The sequence below is a fragment of the Indicator indicator genome, chromosome 16, assembly GCF_027791375.1.
Source record: "Indicator indicator isolate 239-I01 chromosome 16, UM_Iind_1.1, whole genome shotgun sequence".
NCBI lineage: Eukaryota > Metazoa > Chordata > Aves > Piciformes > Indicatoridae > Indicator > Indicator indicator.
The window spans coordinates 8,861,887-8,882,112 of record NC_072025.1 but is presented as its reverse complement, the minus strand read 5'-3'; positions in this window follow the sequence as shown (position 1 = coordinate 8,882,112).

Below are 20,226 nucleotides of genomic sequence, written 5' to 3'. Positions count from 1 at the left end.
AGATAAGTGGCAGGGCAGTTGGACTCGATCTTCGGAGATCACTTCCAACCACTACCGTTCCATGGTTATGTGAGGAGCAGCGCATGCTTGAGTATGTAGCACACGTTTCCTCTTCCTTGCTCTGGAGATGCAGGATTCAGGAAAAGTTAAGCACAGAGAGCTGGAAGAAACATCATTACACGAAGAGCTTTAAAAAAAAATGCCCCCAAAATAGTGAGAAACATTTCTTCACTTACCACTTTGATTCCCTTGAGTCACCTATAACCACAACGCCTAGGTGGCAGCATTTAGCTAAGAATTTCCCTCCTTCATAACTAATATGATGGATCCCAAATAAGAATACAGAATAGAGTCATAAGAGAGAAACCAACAGGCAGAACATAAACCATGCGCATCACCAAAATACATGATAAAACATGATTCCAGCAAGATTGCTCAGCATAGAGCATGCCTCATTTAAATCTCAGTTGGAAAGAGAAAAACTTAGCCCTTAATTTTTCCAGAGACAAAAACAGAGCATAACCCAGAGCTTCTCTGGGTTTGTGGGGGAAAAACAAACTATAGGAGACCATGTTTTTAACTGAAATGATATAAGCAGAGAGAGATGAGAAAGAGATCATAAACTTCCACTGCTTCTTCCAAAGTGGTGTTACCACTACAGTGCTCTTCACAAAAACATTCCATTTCTTCAGCAGTAGGCGAAGAGAAGAAAACTTTAGCTACATGGGCACAGCACTGACTGTCAGTGCTCAAGGTCTGGAGGTGATAGTAGAGATAAAGGTGCAAAGGATACTTTTGCTGTCCCTTCTCCTCAGTAAACAGCTATACGCCTCACTAAAAACAAACGTAATTTTCTTTCTTGCCAAACAAAATAAATTCAGGTTCCCTCACTTCACTTCTGGAAATAACAGTGAAAAACCTTCAGATGTGATATTTCATTTTTGCTCACATTATGTCCTCAATTTGGAACAGCTGAAATCTGAAATGAGAACAAAAGTATACCTTGATTCAGTCTCCCCGACAGCAAGACATTCAGACAGAAAAGTGCTTGATAGAACTCTGTATATCAGAACCCAACCAAGTCAGTTTACAAAGTTCTTTCTCAAGAGGTGGCTTGTATTTGCACATCAACAGCATTTGAGAGCAGTGTCTCTTTCACAGAAGGGACAGAACACAGCACTAATATACAGTAAGATCCAAAACCAGAAAATTTCAAGGCTTCAGTGCCTCATTGTTATTTCTCATGCATTTCAGATTTGCTGCAGAAGAAAACCAGCCAGAGACTTCTTTTATCCTTGATATCTTAGAACTGTTCGTGCTCAGAAACTCTGACCTTTAACATCCCAATCTTTCCCCAAATAATGAAGCCACAGGGACAGTTTAATAAACATACTGTGTTTGCAGATTTCCAAAGGAAGGTGAATAACCTTTCAGAATGTTCAGTCATCCCATGTAGAGAGAACATTGAGGAGAAAACACTCCAGAAACTCTTCAGAAACACCCAAAGTACCCTTGCCCTGCTCCTTTCATGAAACTGAATACTTAAAGATGGTAACAAGAATTTATTCCAAATACAGCTGCTGGTCTCATCTCTTCTTGACAGCTCCCCCAAGAACTGCAGGCTCCTGTCCTAAAGCTTTTCATTTCCCACCCCCCCACCTTACATCCAGCCATATCTTCCTCTTTTTCAGCCTGTGACCCCTGATGTCTCAGACTCCCACTGTGCTTCTCTGTAAAGAGCTCGATTTAGTCTTCTCAGTGCCCTTCCCATGACAATGAGGGCTGCTGTTCAGTCCCCCCAGGGGCACTGACAGCTCCTCCCTGTTTAGGCTACCTGCAAAACTGGTGGGGGTTGCAGACACATGGGCAGTGCACCTGCACTTGGGCAAGCGTTTCTGTCCAGTGCCCTCCTAGTGCATCCTGTTCTTCATAGCAAGGTCACCTCAGTGAGATGATCCACCTCCACCTGAGGGCGTAGCATCTGCTTTTGCTCTCCCAGCTGTGCAGTCACAGCAAGCTGCTGCTCCATGTAGGGGCCTCCCTCTTGTATTCTTACCTGTAAAGAAATCAAATGCTGTGTTGAAAGCAGACCTACCTGTTACTCATGTCAAAAAACAGAACTCCCTGAAGGTACCAATCAATTCCTCAGTTAAAGACCTAAGAACTTAACACTTGGCAGAACACAGAGTTCAGTCTGGGCAACAGAGCTGCTCAGGTCATCTGAAGGAAGAGAGTAAAAAATCTACTGGTTTTGCAGCCAGCAGTGTGTTTACAGTCCAGTGTGTTTAAGTTTTCTTTCCACAATATAATGAAGTTTTTATAAAAGCAGATAATAAAAATATCTCCTTTACTGTACTTTGTAAAGTAATGAGTCTTAGGTGTGTACCAGACTCATTTCATACAGCTTTTCTTCTTGCAGCAGCCTGGTTACAGCTTACTGGGCAGTGATCTAACCTCCTAACAGCATGAAACTTCCAGGGCCTGAAGAGCTTTAGGTAACCAGCAATGAACTGTACAAAGGTAGAGTTAAACTCAGGAGTCCTTTCTCAGGGTTAACATAGCGTTATGAATAAATGATTCTGTTCTCAGTCTCAGTATCACCACCTACTGATCAGCTTGTGACACCAACAGTAAAGACTGCTGAGGAATGTAAATTTTGCTAATGAAAAAAATGATTAAATACAGCATTAAAGGGAAAAGGAAAGTTCCCTTTATTTTAGCAGTCTAAATTGAAGGTGATGCAGGAGCACACAACAGAAAAGGTCATTAAATGAAAATGGTGAAGCCATTTTTTGCAGGTTTACCTCTTTTCTAGGGCATTTTAGCAGATGATCATAACATGAGACAGTGACAAATGCGTTCCAGCTGAGATAAGATATGTGGGTCATGCTGACTTTGCAACATTATAAGCCACTACTGGGGATAACACAGCTTTTCTGTGAGGTAATTTACCTTCTTTGGATGAAAAGATAAATGTGAATTAACAGGGAAGAGTCTGAAACATCTGAGCTGTGCTATTGATCTACTAAAGACCTAGATAAGTCACAGAGAAACTAATGCTTGCTTTGCTTGGGATTAGTGATGGATGGGATAGATTCAGCAGCTAAGGGGCTATCACTGTCAAGAAAAATCTTAGCACAAGATTTTTTCCTTTTTTCTTTTTTTTTCTAATTATCCTGAAGTAGCAGGGAAAATATGTCCCACAGCAGCAGTAAGCAGAAGTGATCTTTTACTTATGACATTATGGACTGTAAACAGAAATATTGTAAGGAACAAAAAAACTCAATGCATAATAAATATTTAGCTGTAGTATTGAGTTTCAAAGAAGAAAGAGAACAAATGAAATCTTATGCCAGAAAGAATGTTTGTGCAAAGAAAATGAACAGAAATGAAGTCTTTTAAGGGCAATATGTTATTTGCTTTTTGTTTAGGCTTCCACCTTTGCTCAGTCCTACTGAGTAAAACAGTGAGCTGGTGTCTAAAGACTGACATGACTACAACTATTAGAAAGCATTTATATCCACAGCATCACATGGCATGTGTTTCTGGGCAAATTCAGAGTTCTTAACACTTCCTATTAATGTCTACCTCTGATTTATTCAAGTTTATAAAGCACTTATCTACTCTTCTGAGAAGACACACCGTTTCTAACAGCTAAGTACACAAATTCCAAACACCACAGACAAAATTTTATTCCACAGTGACATTACACTCCAGTGTTTCTTACAGAGAATATTTTTTCCAATTGGACATGAGAGCAGCATAACACCAAAACAGACTCCTTAGGTAGTTTGCAGAAAGGATCTTTACAAAAATAATAATTGCAGTGTAGTGCAACTACACTATATTATGCTTCTGTACAGGCAGAAGGATTAGACAGTCAATCCCAGGCTTACGTGTTGACAAAATGATTTTTCATTCCACAGTCTCTTACCTCCTTGTCATTTGTTTCCACATTCGTAATGCCAGAAAACATGCTTCTTGAAAGATGCAGCCTGAACTCATTTGATACTGTAAAATAAAAGTAGGGAATTAGGGCACAATTTCAACACGCATTTTCAACTCTCTCTCCAGTTAGCACTCAGTGTTTCAGGTTTGTTCAGGGTCAAGACAGGAAACTGCCTTAGGCCCCCTTAACTCTCGTATTTTCTTTGGGTGCATCTGATCCTCTGCACCTTGTCCTATTCCCATTATACAAACCAATATAAAACTTAGGGCTTTCTGCATCCCTCCTATAGACTAACATTGCTTAGTAGTTTGTAATTGTCCTATATATTCTATAAATTTCTTATTATTTCCCTACTCTAATCTAGCAGTTCAACTGCTTCTTATAGGAAACCTGAAAAAAGACAGCAGTTATGCCATGAACATCAGCCAGATTTTGTACAACTTAACGCATCCGTTCAGTGAGCTGGGAAATGAGTTTTTATAGCACACATCAAAGCCTGAGCTGTCTTGCCAACTGGCTGCCTGGTTAGTAGATTTGTTTGGGATACAGAACAGGGCATTTCTCATGTGCATTTGGCACAACTTTGCTAGCATTCAGTAATCAAAAATCCATTAGAGAGCCATGTCCACTGTGCTCTTTTTAATTCAACCAGCAAACACTGGGGAGAACACAAGTTGCAATTACCAGGCTTTCTGCTTTGCCTGTAATAATTTTTTAAAGCAAATGTTCTAGGCAGAGCAAACAGTTCTCGTATGTAAAGAATGTTGAAAACCCACTGCTATAATGACACATCTGGTTTGTGCTTTGTACACTTAATTATCATAATCAAATTCCTGTCCCCCATGAAAAAGAATAGATATCATAAGTTAAAGAACTCTGTAGAAACATTAAGTACCTGTTTTACATTTTTTTTCTACTATATCTTATTCTTGTCTTTCCTGTGTGGGGCTTAGAGGAGGCATTTGAGTAATCAGCTTGCAACAAGCTCATCTGCCAGTGCTCTACTGAATGGAGCAAAGGGAGTGTCTTGGAGTGAAATGAGTCATTGCTTCCAACCTAGTAATCATCATCACCTCAGCTAAATTTTGCTGTCATTTAAGCACTTTTAAGCACTTGACCAGGTCACAGTTTCCCTTTCAGTATTTTGTATGCAATGCCATCAGAACGTACACCTCTGGAAGGAAGATTCATAGCTTCCAAGGCTGAAGGAGGTGTTGAGAAAAAAACTGTTAAGTACTAAGCTTTATTCTTCTTCCACTATCGCAGCACTCAAAGAAAAGTATACACCAAGTAAAAAGGTGAGATGGCCTGTGCTTCCTGGGTTGCCTAGTCTCTTGGAAGCACCAAGACCAGGTGTCAGATATATGGCCAGGAAGGTCAATGGTATCCTGGGGTGCATTAAGAAGTGTGACCAGTTGGTTAAGGGAGGTTCTCCTCCCCATATACTCTGCCTTAGTGAAGCCACATCTGGAGTATTATGTCCAGTTCTGGGCTCCCCGGTTCAAGAAAGAAAGGGAACTACTGGAAATGGGTCTGATGTAGGGCTACAAAGATGAGGGGACTCGAGCATCTTTCTGACAAGGAATTGCTGACAGACCTTGGGCTATTTAGCCTGGAAGAGAGCAGACTGAGAGGGGATCTTATCACTGCTTATCAATATCTAAAGAACCACTGCCAAGAGGATGGGGCCAGTATCTTTTCAGTGGTGCCCAGTGACAGCACAAGGTGCACAGGAACACAGGAAGTTTCACCTAAACAGAAGGAAAAACTTACTTTGAGGGTAATGCAGCACTAGAATAGGCTGTCCCAGAGAGGTTGTGGAGTTTCCTTCTCTGGAGACTTGCCTGGATATGATCCTGGGAAACCTGCTGTAGGTGAACCTGCTTTAGCAGTGGGGTTCAACTAGATGATCCTCAGAGGACCCTTCCAACCCCAACCGTTCTGTGATATTCTAACTTGGGGGCAAATGACTACACCAAGAACTGTGCTTAGAAGAAAGCAAGAGTCCCTTCCATTCATGTAAGACAATACCAAACACAATAATTTCTAAGTACTTAGTCTAACATCTGTGAATAATTAAAAAGCTAGGGACCTGCAAAGGGGGCTTAACAGAGAGCAGAAAACAAAGAAGATGCCATTTACAAATAACAGAGTATTTAGCTGTAATAATCGAGAACTATAACCATAAGCCAACCAACAGGAAGGGCAACTGAAGGGCAGTAACACAAGACTAATGAAAGACAAATATACATCTCAGAAAGGGCTGAGTGTGATGTGAAAGTAATGCTGCTGCCTGTGTCCATCGCTTACACTGGCTCTTCACCCTGCTCGTCAGCCTTGGCAGAGCCCTGTGATGAGTCCCAGACTGACAAAAGCTCTGCTTCCCTGCCCCACATGGGGATGTGCTGGAGAAGTCCTAAAGTACCTTTAGTAAAAGTCCTGATGTTTTATTCAAGAGCCTTTAGAGAAGACCACACAGTAATGATACATTTCATTGCTGATAAAAGAGCAATTTTATACTCCAAAAAAAAAGAGTGATGAATTGCCTCTGTATTACAACGGATCAGACAAAGTCTACAAGTTTCTGTCTGCAAGGTGTTCCCAGTCTCTCACCTGTCAGCATGAGTCATTTGCTGGGACCCTACATGCCAGGTCTGTCAGAAGGGCACGGTCTCGCCAGAGAGACCATAACACTGCCAGAGGCTCCAGACAGGGCTCGAGAGGTCTTCTTCAGTAGCTGCAGCCCAGTGCCACACTCCCTGTCTTGCACCATGCTTCTCTTTACACCATGGATCTGCTACAAAAGCCGGGCTCACCCAGCCCCTGTGGCAGCCTTGCCCCAAAGCTCTTGCTCACACCTCCTGCTCAGTCCTGGCTCTATTGCCAGCAAGAAGAGCCGAAGATGCACAGTGTTTTCCTAAGTACACTCATCTGACCTCAAATTGTCGTTACATTCCCATATACTCTCTTCCTAACTCTGACCTTCTTCGTATCCTTCAGAAACTTTAAAGTGCTTACCCTGCAGTCTGTGAGCATGGGGCCCATGCCATGATGCAGGCAGCTGCCTGCTCATGGGCAGGACTGGCACAATCCAAACCACATGGCCTTGCTAAGCATCAGTCTCTGTGTCTGCTACAAGTGCTCATGTAAGCCGAGCTCATCCTTAGCACCACAATGATCAGAGTTGGTAGAGAGTCACTAGTTGATTTTGCTCTCTGAGCTACTGCAGGAAAGCAGAGCCCTTCTCAGTGTCTCTACAGAGAAAGAGATCTAATGGCACTATAACTACTGCTTTACCTAGGAGGAGATAGGAGGTTGAAGGAGAAAGTTCTCTCATTTCACTGAGGAAATGTCAGATCATCAAGTAGAACTGTAAAAAGTAAAAAAGAAAATTATAAAAGGATTTCCACCAGTCAGCAACGTTTACTTCCCATTTGGTATCTTGAGCTGCTTACTTGAATCAGAAAACAATGTACATGTCAGTACTGTAACTATAACTGTAGTTTGGTTGTGTTTATGTCTTACACAGTAAGCAGTTTTGAAGTAAACAGTTGCACTGAAATTATATTTCTACAATTTAGAAATCAAATCTAATCTAATTTGCTACAGCTGGACACCACCTGCAGAGTACTGTTGAAGTACCCTGAGCATTATGCACTTATCTTTTAAATATTGATAATGTCATTTTTCATTTATGTGACATGAAGTCCCACAGGGAATAATTATGCTAATAAGCCTTAATGATTCTTGCAAATAAATGATCAAACAAAATTGCTACTGTTGATTTATATTAATGGATGCCTTTAGGAGGAGATTTGTCAGGATGTGCTGCTCCTTGAATCCAAATTCATCTTATTTAGCAGAAGAATGCACATAGTTTGTAAAACAGATTAAGTGTTTAAGATATAATGTGCTCACGGAGTTTCTGCAGTTCATGATGTTTGAGCATCGCTATTCTTGCCGTATGGCAAATCTACATTAAATGCTATCTCTGTACACAACTTTGAGTCCTTTTCTTCCCTTCCTTTTGTCCCTTATGGCTAAAAAAGTCTTCCTTTGGAAGATCTTGTACTTCACATTGATTTTACTCACATGAAAATCAGTGATAATTTTCTGTCCTAATAGATGAACACTACTATTGAACAGTTTTGCTTTTACTGCAATGAGTCCAGAAACAATTTTGGTGCTTTAGTAAGGGCAGATCACCTCAAGCTGGTGACCTACACAATAGGCTAGAATATGTTAGGATAAACAGTTCCTTTTATTCTACCACTGGATATCCTGGGAATTACCACTTGCCATCCATCTATACCTGTGAAATTTTAAACAAGATCATTTGGACAACATTTTACATGGGCTTGCCTTTTAGATGATATGTATGTTAGACCGCAATATCAACACGCTTCTTTCACTTCTGATTACAGGCCAGGGTGTATTTTATAAGTGTCAGAGAGAGAGGAAGCTATGGAAATAACAGGAGAAGGAGCTTTAAATCTATTCATTTACATTTTAGTGGAACTAGAAGAAGAGAATAAGCACATGCTTTGTCTGTCCAGCAAAATACAGACATACAAGTGCAAGGTGGGTCAGAGTTAAAAGCAGGCAGGCAGTAGTAGAACTGTACTCTCTGCCTCTGCAATACTCAGCACCCAGTGGTGAGTCATCCAAGTCAGGCTAATGCTTTGCTTGAACAGCTTTGTTAAATTGATCAACTCCAGCAAGATAACAGCAAAATGAAGGCACAGAACGTTTTTTGCCTTTGAAGCAAGTAATACAGTCAAGTAATCAGTGATTTGCTGAAACTTCCACCCATTCAGAGATTTTTCAGGACTTTTTCCCCTTTTTACCTCCTGCTTTCCAAAAGTTCAGTTTCAAAGGAAAGCCAAATAGCCTACTAAGCAAACACTTTCTTTCTTTCATAATGTAACCAGGTCCCATGAAACATGACATTGCATTCACAACAGGTTGGTATTTCAAAGAGGTGGCATGAATGGATTTTACTGCTGACTGGATAATACAATCATGAAAAACATCTGAAACATGGCTCTAATTCAGTCCATGCACAAGGAAACCAGTAACTGCAGCAAGGGGATGAAGGTCTCTAATAATGCTTTGGAATGAACTGGTGGTTTTAATTATTTCTTCAAAGACAAACATTCCTCAAAAGCCTGTCAGGTAAGGCTTTTCCTTTGTAAACTGGGGGCTGGTCTTCCTTACCCACTGGAAGTAGTGGAAGTTCCAAACACAGAAGGATTGCAACATTCAGATTGATTTTCTCACCTTTTGCAGACTGATAATGCTCAGAATGTCAATTCTACTTCAAACACTGCTACGAAAGTCTTTCTTCTGTGATTCAGAACACCAATCCTGCACAGGATGGGGGAGTTGGCCAGTCATACATTTCTGTTAAACAACAAAAAGCCCCTCCTGTTCATCCCATGCTAGTGGATTAACAGCTCTCCAAGCAACTAATAGGGGAATATTTTCAAACGTGCAATTACCTCTTGTATGTGACAACAGCAAAAAGACTGAGCAATTAGGATTGGACATGGACTGAGGATTAGGTGTGCCTGACTTCTGGCTTTGTCTATAATTTGCTGTGTAGCAACAAAGCTTGCCATACTAAACAGGAAGAACATCATACAGATCAGCACATTTATAGCTGTACTGCCTCTGAGTGTATCCAGTACTGCTTGCCACAGGCAACCTCTGCACTATCAGGACTCAAGGCTTCCCTGTGCATGATTGCCATTCTTATCACCCTCTGCTCACTGCAAACAGTACTGGTCTCATGCTCTGACTGGTACAAGATTTCTAGGAACATTTCCCCAGGAGGTCCCTAGGGCAGTTGTGGGTGCTCAGGGACACCTAGAACAGAGACAAGTTGCTGTGCAGCAAGTCAGAAGCCCCATCTCTACCTCTGTGTCTCAGTTTTTCTAACAATTAAATGGGAGTCAGCCACGTACACTTCAGTTTACAAAACATACAGATGCACATTCAAGTGCTGTTAACTGCTCAAAAATGAGGGCCCAGTATTAACTTCTAACATTGAGGTACTGCTATTGTGACTTGGTGAAGAATGACTAGGAACCATGAGTAAAATACCTTAATTGTGACGAAGTCAAAAGGATTTTGCCCCTGGGTGAAAGAGGGTCATGATCTCACTTCCTATTTTATGCATGGCAATTTTTTTTCCTTTTAGAAATAATTAAAAAGTAACCCTCCCACAATATTACTTTTTGCTTTAGTTGACAAGTAACTGTTTCCTGTCACTGTATCTAATCAGACATGTACTACACAAATTGTAGGTTAAGAAGTGAATCTGATTTTTTCCAAAGGGATTATTTCTATCCCCTTTCTTGTCTCACTTATGTGGTATTTTCCTACCGTTCCACAAGCCCTTGGCTCTCCAAAGCACACTTTTGGGCACTCCTAGCTCCTGGCCTTGATTTTTCTCTCATTGTGAAGCATTTTTCAGGCCTTGCTTCACTTCATTTACATGTGAGGACTATTACTGTTACTCCTTTCTCTGAGGTGACTTCTCTGTTGGCAGATCTGGAATGACAACTCTCATCAGGCTTCTCCAGCATCCAAAAGCTCTATTGGGATATCTAACTTCCACTCCTCCAAAATAGGCACCTTCTCCCTGCTTGGTTTTTTTCAGCCATGGATGCTTGATCTAAGATAAGTTTTTTGAATGATCACTTATAGCCTCAAAAAACAGCATCTGATATCTAGCAGAGTAAATTGCCTGAATCGGTCTGTTTCTTGTGTGCCACCATTTCTACCACAATTTTTTTTTCCTCCACTTTGGAATGGTGTTAAAAACCTTCTCTCCATCAGTTGCCCAGGGAAAGCAGTCACTGCTAAACTGCCTCATCTCGTCCTTACAGGTTGTTTTAAAATAGAGTGGTCACTTGAATCTCTCTGTGTGTGATTTCTAGCTGCTTGTTATTTATTTGAAATGCAGTCACTTCTTATTCTCACACCATCTGGCCAGGCATGTCTGCTTTTCTATACTTGTAGATGTTCTAAATTAAGGTACTTGATCCTTAACTGTTAGTTCACTCTGTTTAGTTAAAATTCGTATATAATTTATTTACATTTAGATTATGAAATACTCACTTACACTTTGTTTTATGCATATAATCTGGGATTCCAAATGGATGTCACTCTGAATTTGCAAGGAATTCCTATACATTCCTTAGTGCTTATACTGTGAATTGATTCTGTTTTAATACCCATTTGTTTTTATCCTGTGTCTCCTAAATAATTCATGTTCATTGATTACTACTTACAAGTACCCCTGCATTTTGACACCAGACTCTTGACTGGCAGCTGCATAAACCAAAATTACTGTTATCTAGACTGCAAGATCCACCTTGTAAATATTGCCCTCTTTAAAAAACTGAACTGAAAGCAGCAATTAATTTTTGCCTACTTGTTATGTAGTGTGCCAGATTCCTGAAGAACAATACATTTTCATTTTATATCTAGGTGGGAGGAGAAGAAGAGAAAGAGGCAAACTAATTCAGTATGAACATCAGTATTTGAAAAACTGATTCTCTTAGCCTTCCAGGAAGCCTACCAGTAAATACCCACCTTGCCTGACTCCCAGACTCACGAATCATGGGAAAGCATACTATTATTCCACACAAAGCCTTGGATGAGAATGGTGTCCAACCAATCCAGACCTAAGGTCTAGAAGGGAATCTCCCTGCATAAGTATTTGAGCTTCAGGACACAAACTTGAATCCTCATAGCAGCTTGTCCTCAACTGAAAGCAAGAAAACAACTGAAAAACAATATTCCAAATGTGCTTTCAAAGAGAGGTGTGGGTGTTGAGACGATAAAGCGAGACACATCTTAAACAATATATAATCCTAAATACTCAGTAGTCTTAGATGTAGTACATCTACCTTCCATGCTCTCAGGTGCATCAGAATGCATTAGTCTCTTTTTCCTCAAGATGTATTTCACCCCAAAGTGCACAAAGACCTCTCTAAATATTATTTTTCTGCCAATCCTAGTCAGTGCTAAATGACTGTTATTTATAGACTCTACTAAGACATATGTTATCTCAGATTTGAACTCTAGACATATGTTGACATTTATTTCCTAAATTGTATTACTAAAAATGTGTAATTCAGCAATAAAATGGTCAAAGCTTATGAGCAAACGATATAACAATAAGTAACAATGCTAAACATAAGCTTATTCAAGTCACAGTGCAAAGGCAAAGCCCTTGCAATAAACTCATAATAGAAACATGAAAAAAGACCAGTACCCAATAAATACTGAACCACACATTTTTGTCATCTCTGCCTGCACCCAAAAACATTTACTGTGAATTCTTTTTATGCTGTGTAGATTTCATGTAAACAAAGCTTTGAATCCATTCAGGTTGGCAATCTTCTAAGCTTAAGCAGATGTTGTAATTAAGATGCTTAAAGCCACAAAATACATGACATGCATCCAAACTTCTTTGTAGGTTTCTTTCAGGTATTATTTCTATTGTGGAAACAGCAACATTTTTTAAACAGTCCAAGTTTTAAAGTTAATAAACCAAAGAATTAAGATATTTATATCATGTCATAATGTTGTTCAGGTGGAAGAGCTGACTCATACCCTCTTCAGGACAGACAGAGGAAATGGGGGTGTATCCCCAGGCTTCTCAGTACTGCAGGAAGGTTTAGCACCATTCTGATGACTACAGTTGTGCATGATGACATAGTCCCAGATTTCACAACATCCTGCTTTTCTAACAGTAACATTCCACGCCTTCGCAGGCACTTGTCATTCACAGGCCTGAAAGCAGAGGGCTGCACTGATTATAGCTGTCTGAGTTCAGCACTGCTTAGGTCTGCAGGAAGATGACCAAAGTGAGTATTTTCCTACATAATTTATTTTAAAAATATGACTTCTAAAGTACACTGTGAAGACACTAAAACACACTATATAGATCTAGGCTTAATTTAAGGGTTTGCTATACTCTGTTCTTGAACTTCAAAATCTCAGAAGTGCCTCGTTTCCCTGAATAAGTTTCCATATGACTCACCATTTCTGTAACTGACAGCCTTGCACATACACAAATCCACCAACAGTACTATTAACAGATTTTGATTTTTTACCCCGAAAGATGTGTTTTTAATTAAATAACAAGAAAAGAAAGAGCTGAAAAGAGTTTTCCACAACCGCCTTCCCTCCATGTTATCTCTTTCAACTTTTGTACCATCACTGCAGTCATTCCCTACCAAAACTTCCCAGGCAGATAGAGAATATATTACTGCTGCAAAAAACAAGATGTAGTTTAGGAAAAACATGAGTTTATAACATGCATATTGTTATGATACTTGTAGCTTTTTATTACCATTATTAAAAAGCCTACAATATTTATTTAGTCCTTTATTAAAACTAACGTCAAATTTGCTGTTCATTACTTTCTTGTTATTTTATTTGATTTCTTCTCCTGGAAATGCTCTCCCAGAAAATATTAATTTATCTTCCTCCAATTAATTTTAAATTATCTTCTCTCAGCATAATCTTTTTCCATCCTCTCCCTGAGCAATAGCCAGTCTTCACACAAAAGAGCCTTCTGGCAGCATTCCCTCCCCATTTTGGTACAAATGCCAGCAATGAGTACCTGCCATCCTCTTTGGTGCCAACAGAACTGAGATGTTTCTGCTGGACTGGCTCCAACAAGGGTGAAAATCAGGGCTTTTGCATGTTAGTTCATACAGGCAACAAGAAAAACACCAAGATCTCATCTGCTTACTCTTCCCTAGGCTTTACCCTTTCTCACAGGCACCCCTACAACACCTTAAACATCCATAGAGTAATGAATAAGCTCAAGACCGGAGAAACAGATTTTTGCTGCTTATAGAAATGGCTGCTCAGGATACATAGTTGTGGAGAAAAACTCCAATTCAGTTTTCCCTTCATCCCTGCTCAGTAACAGAGGAAGAAGGAAGATGTAAATACGGGGAAAAAAAAAAAAAAGCAGCAGCAGATGACAGACCAGTACCATTTGGTTGGGTGTGTGATACCCCATAGTAAGTCTCACTCGAAAACAGTTTCAGGGGCAGGTTTTCCATTTGTAAGGGATACTTGGGCCTTGCCATCACCATTTGTAAAGGATACTTTGGCCTTGCTGTCACCATGGTTTAGAGGCCAAGGACAGCATAGCAATGACTTACAAACCATGGCTAGGGGGACAAGATGTCTGCAAATACAAGAAATGCCCTCCCCTTTTCTGGAGCTTTGCTGGTCATTCTGCTGGTCCCACTAACTTAGCTGCAACTGCTAAATTGCATTGCCAGAAGATTAAAAGCTTTTTTAGTACTGGTCTTCCATGATAACAATTGTAATTATAGAAAGGTGTTACAAAAACTCCACAGAGAAAGTCTGTATCTACTCCATTCCCAAGTGGACACCATGGGAAAGTTTCAGCAACTTCCAGACCACTGCCCTGTGTCTGTTCTGGTGGCAAGTGCTAATGATGAGACTTTTCTCGTTCTACATTTACTAGAACTAATCCATACCTTTCTAAATTCCAAGCAATTTCCTGTCCTGGGGAAAAAATGTCTTCTCATTCTAAATCATGCCTACCCATTCCACTGAGACTCCTCAGAGAGAAAAGGCTCTAATCTATTTAGCTTCACAGAGGGTTTCTCTCTGACACGTGCACTCCTAATAGACCATTTATTAGGATGAAGGGTGATCCCCAGAGAGTGCAAACAGCAGGACAGGCCTAGCCTGAGTGACAGTCTGTCCAGCAGAGATTGACTTTAATGAAGCACAGAATAAACAGGAAGATTAAGAGAGTGCAAAAATCAGTGACAAGTTTCGAGTTCACCTGGGCAGCTTACTGTGCAGCATAGATCTGTCACTGAGTTATAAATGTCATACCTATTTGGTTGCTAAGCATCACCTATAACACACAGAAATCTCTTGTAAAAAAAAGCTTTCCCCTTCAGACTCACCCTAGACAGAAGGTACCTGTTTTAAACCCAGAAACACTCACAAGTTGTGGGTGGGCAAGACTCTGGAAGGTGCCTGATCTGATTCCCTGCTCAGGTTCCAGCACATGGCTCTGGTTTTCAGGGCTTCAGGATTTCCTAAGTAATTAATTTTCAGGTGACAGCCTTTCGTAGATATTCATCACAGAGTTCCTTTATCTGCAACAGAAACATAGCAACAGTGTGGATACATTGTATGGGATCCATCTTAGCGAAGTTCAGACTGCAGTACCTCCAGTTGAATCTCACATCCTGTTGCTGCCAATGAATAGAAGCAGGTGTGCCTGCCAAATATAAATTTCTACCTCACAGTGAGATCATGTCAGCATCTCTCTCCACTGGCTGTTAATGGAAAAAGATCCATGCAGATGCAGACATCTTTGGGCAATGACTTCCATCCAGAACCATCAGGCACATAGCCCTGAGGTGCAGCCAACAAATGTGACTTCAACATCTTCATATTTATTTCTTTTGATGGATTGATAGAACTTGATTAATGGAGGCCAAGACTAAGACTATGAATGGAGAGATTTTTCACCCAGTGATAACAATGTACAAATGTGGAAAAAAATCTTACAACTACAACATATCACAGCTAGAAAAGCCTGACTACAGTGTAGGGACTCTACTGCCAGCAAATGAGACACATGTTAAACCGTCTTGCCTCTGGATGATCTGCTGAATTGAAATATACTACTTTGGTAAAGCAAAGAAACCAACCATTCTTCTTTCTGCAGATGCTAGTATTGAAGAGAACACAGAATACTGACAGGATACTTAATACTTAAAAAAGTGAATGGAAGTTTTAGCTATGGTATGTACAGCAGTGGAATTAAGTCAGTGTTAACTACTCTCAAACAGTTTTGTTCATGCAGGTCACACCAACCCTTTAACAAAGCAAAGATCAATTTTCAAACAGAATAGCAACTACAAGACATACTCTTGCTGCAAAATCTCAGGAGCACCTGCAGGTTTTAACATAAAGCGGCCACACGAAGTAAGTTTTGTAGATGCTGTTCTAGAGTTCACACTATCTAGTTAATTTCCCTGTAAAACGTCTCCTGTGTCTGCACTAGAGTACATATACAACAACCAGCCCCACAGACAACAACTGCTTCACTGTATTGACTTTTGTGGGATTGTTTTTTCTGTGGTTGGTTGATAATGAGGTTTCTGTTTGTTGGGTGGTTGTTTTCGTGGTGGTGGTGGTAGGGTTTTGGTTGATCGGTTTCTTTTTTTTTTGTTTGTTTTGTTTCCCTTTACTTTTTCCCCCTTGAAAGAAGAATACATAAGGTCCCTCTGTGAGTACAAGAACTGAAGTTGTATGTGAAGCAAACCACACAAAAGAGTAATCTTAGATGTTTTAGGATCCCATCTGCCCATGTTGCAATTATGCACTGTCAACAGATGATGGCACCAAAATTCAATCTGTAACAACACCACCATAACGGAGAGACCGGACAAACACAACAAACCAAATACACTGAATTTTAGTTGATTTGAGCTGTACAAAAGAGACAAAAACTAAGTAAAGGCTGGAATGAACCTTCTAAAATAAACCATCACCTTATCTCTGCTCTCTCTTCCCCCATGTCAATGATTTTTTTTTTTTTTAAAGTGTGCATAGGAACATGAGACATGAGTCAGAATCTTCTGAAAGATATTATGGAGAGATACTCATGTTGTTGGAATTATCAGAATTTCTGTCTTTGCTAGTCCTGTGCTATGTACCACAATAAGCATTCTTTCGAAGCACAAGCTAGCTACAGGATCAGATGCACGATCAACAACGTGAAGCTCAAGATTTATCAGCAGTAGTCAAGCTGTACTTCCAAATTAATAAATAATTTGACTGTTAAAAGTCACAAATGGGCTATCCCTCCATATATATTTTCATGAGTTTCTTTCTTCATCCTTTGACAATTGCTCTGGTTTAAACACCATCAGTTTTGGCTAGCGCTTCTAAAAACCATCTGGTATATAAATATTCATCAATTAACTTATGAGAAATATAGTCTCCTTTCAGTGCTTCTCAGGTAAACATTGTGTAGAGACCTAAAATAGCAGGAGGTGCATATGTGATTTAAGATTTAGTCACTGATTCGTGTTTCTAATGCAGATTATACCTTCAAGAAAGCAGAAAGAAGTTAAATAATTCAACAGAAAGTACAACAAATGAGAACACTTTGGTAATTAACAATTTACTGACATTAGGTTTAATGAAGACTTACTCTATGAAAAGTGTCTTCTATTTGTCATATGTTAGCCAAACCATCATTAAAACTATAATTTATGATTGGAGTCAATCTCAGAAATACTACGTCACAGCATATCATCCTGTAACCAATGGTCAGATCAGCATTTTGTTCATGGTATAATGCTTTGATATGCCTTGAGGAAGAAAAAAAGGTCCATGAATTCTGAAAGGCCAAGACTCCAACACTTTTTAAGTGTAATTAGTAAAATTGTACAGTCCATAGTCATACTAGTGACTAAACAAAATTTAAAATGGTAGAACGTACTAATATTTCACAAAAGGTATTTAAAGCTACAACATACTCCAAAGCCCAACTATGGAATATAAAGAATAAAACATTTGGCACCAAACACACTCATGTGTTGCTTTTGCCAAAACGACCGCACTGAAATGTGAAGGCTTAAACCTGCATTTTCTATGTTCAGAGATCACTGAGAAAACAATGTCTAGAAGCTATTTACTCCTTTTAGCTCATTCATTTACTGATTGGACTGTACTTTTTTGACAGACAGTGATGAAGGTATTAGTGGCTAGTTTACCCTGCTCTGTACATTTTATATACCTTTCCGCATTAAAGAATATTTTGACACACTGTAATAAGACATTATTCTTCATGCTTGATGCACAGGTAACAAAAAAAAAGAAGTACACTCTCTTTTACAGGTATGGTAAGAAAACGATTTGTATAAGACATCGAAGTTTTCCTGTGCAAGCATGATTGACTTCTATACCATTGAAAAAAACAAGATTCAAAAGACACCTTTATTCCCCGTACAAAATATGTTGTAGGGATTTAAAAGTTATCTGTACTGTTCCAAAATACATCTTGTGCTCTATCTGATTGATGCTTCTCCCTGTGCATTTTGAGTATTACACCCTGGTCACTTGCTCAGGAAAAGCCTTGAAAATTATGTATGTTAAGGGAATACTTTGGTTCCATCTCTGCTGAAACTACAGTACACTCTCTGCTTAACCTGATTTTCACTGACAGCATTTTATGAACTTACACTTAATATTTCTTTTATTCATTAAAATATTTTCTTTCTCCATCCTCCCACTGCAAATCTTTCACAGGAGTTTTTGTAGTTAGGTAACAAAACAAAGTATATCTGATGTCCTATGAAGGCGTGACCAAATGGGTAAATGAAAGGAAAGTAGTGGATGTCATATATCTTGACTTCAGTAAGGCATTTGACAGTCTGCCATAACATCCTCGTAAGAAAACTCAAAAAACGTGACATAGATAATTGGACCATGAGGTGGATGGAAAACTGGCTCAACAACAGAGCTCCAAAGGTCATCACTGGCACAGAGTCAAGTTGGAGACCTGTGGTCAGTGGTGTTCCTTAGGGATCAGTACTGGGTCCAGTTTTGTTCAGTATCTTCATTAATAACATAGACGAGGGGATAGAGTGGACCCTCAGAAAGTTTGCTGATGATACAAAACTGGGAGGGGTGGCTGATGCACCTGAAGGTTGCACTGCTATCCAACAAGATCTGAACAGGCTGGAGAGTTGGGCAAAGGTCCCTATTGAACTTCATGAGGTTCACAAGTGTAGAGTCCTGCACCTGGGGAGAATTAACACCAGGCACCAGTACAGAACAGGGGTCAACCTGCTGGGAAGCAACTCCAAAGAGAAAGACCTTGGAGTCCTAGTAGAGAGTAAGTTATCCAGGGGACAGCAAGGTGCCCTTGTGGCCAAGAGGGCAAATGGTATCCTGGAATGAGTTAATATAAGCAAGATCTCCACTCCCTCTACTCTGCCCTAGTGAGACCACACCTGGAATACTGTATCCAGCTTTGGGCTCCTCAGTTCAAGAAAGACAGGGATCTACTGGAGAGAGTCCAACGAAGAGCTACAAGGATGATTAAGAGACTTGAACATCACTCCTATGAAGAAAGGCTGAAAGAACCGGGACTGTTTAGGCTGGAGAAGAGAAGGCCGAGGATCTAAGGATCTTATTAATATTTATAAATATCTAAGGGGTGGGTGTCAAGAAGTAGTGGACAGGCTCTTTTCAGTGGGACCTGGTAATGGGAAAAGGAATAATGGACATAAACTAGAACACAGTAAGTTACATCTCAACATGAGGGTGACAGAGCACTACAACAGGCTGCCCAGAGAGGTTGTGGAGTCTCCTTCTCTGGAGGCTTTCAAAGCCAACCTGAACATGTTTCTGTATGGTCTGCCCTAGGTAATTCTGCTTTAGCAAAAAGGTTGGATGCAATGATTTCTGGAGATCTCTTCTGACACCTAACATTCTGTGACTTATACCAAATACACAAAAACTATAAATCTGGGTTGAGTTTCTGCATGCAGGTGTAGAAGATGGTAAAAACGACAATACGGGTTCCAGTCAAAAGGCCAAAGCAGTATGGTATTTCTAGTTCCTTAAGTAGCTAAAATCAAGTCAGGGCAGATTAGAACTGATTCTGTTAAGTATTTTACATTTTTTCTTTGCATTATTGGTTTTTTTTTTCACCTCACACGACCACTAAACCAATTACTAAGTTACCAAAGTCTAACCCACATTGTTGTCAACAGCTACAAAGACCACTGCTTCATTTAAGTGCTTTATCCCAAAAAGCCGCTCTTGGCTGATGAGCAACCAGCCCTGCCAGCGTCATATACAGGCTGCCAAAGGAAACGTGATACCCAGAATCATCACACGAGCAGACCTTTCTTCCAGCTAAGTGGTCAACATAGCTGGTAAGGAATGAATATTTGCAGAGGTAGATAACACTGACTCAACTAGATTAAGTTATTCTTTTGCTCCCTGTTCGCTCAGGAAGGGAATTAAGTAAGATACATGTAAGCCTGATTTCCTACTGGAATTTAATTTGACGAGCATTGCAGCATCCATCTTCTGCAGATTCGAGTCTTAATGATTGAATTGCAGCTAATCTCATACTTTTTATTGGTGTCCTAGATTTGGTCTATGATGATCCCTTTTGGGACCTCAGCATAGCAAAGGCTCACCTACAAGATTTCCAGTGGGCT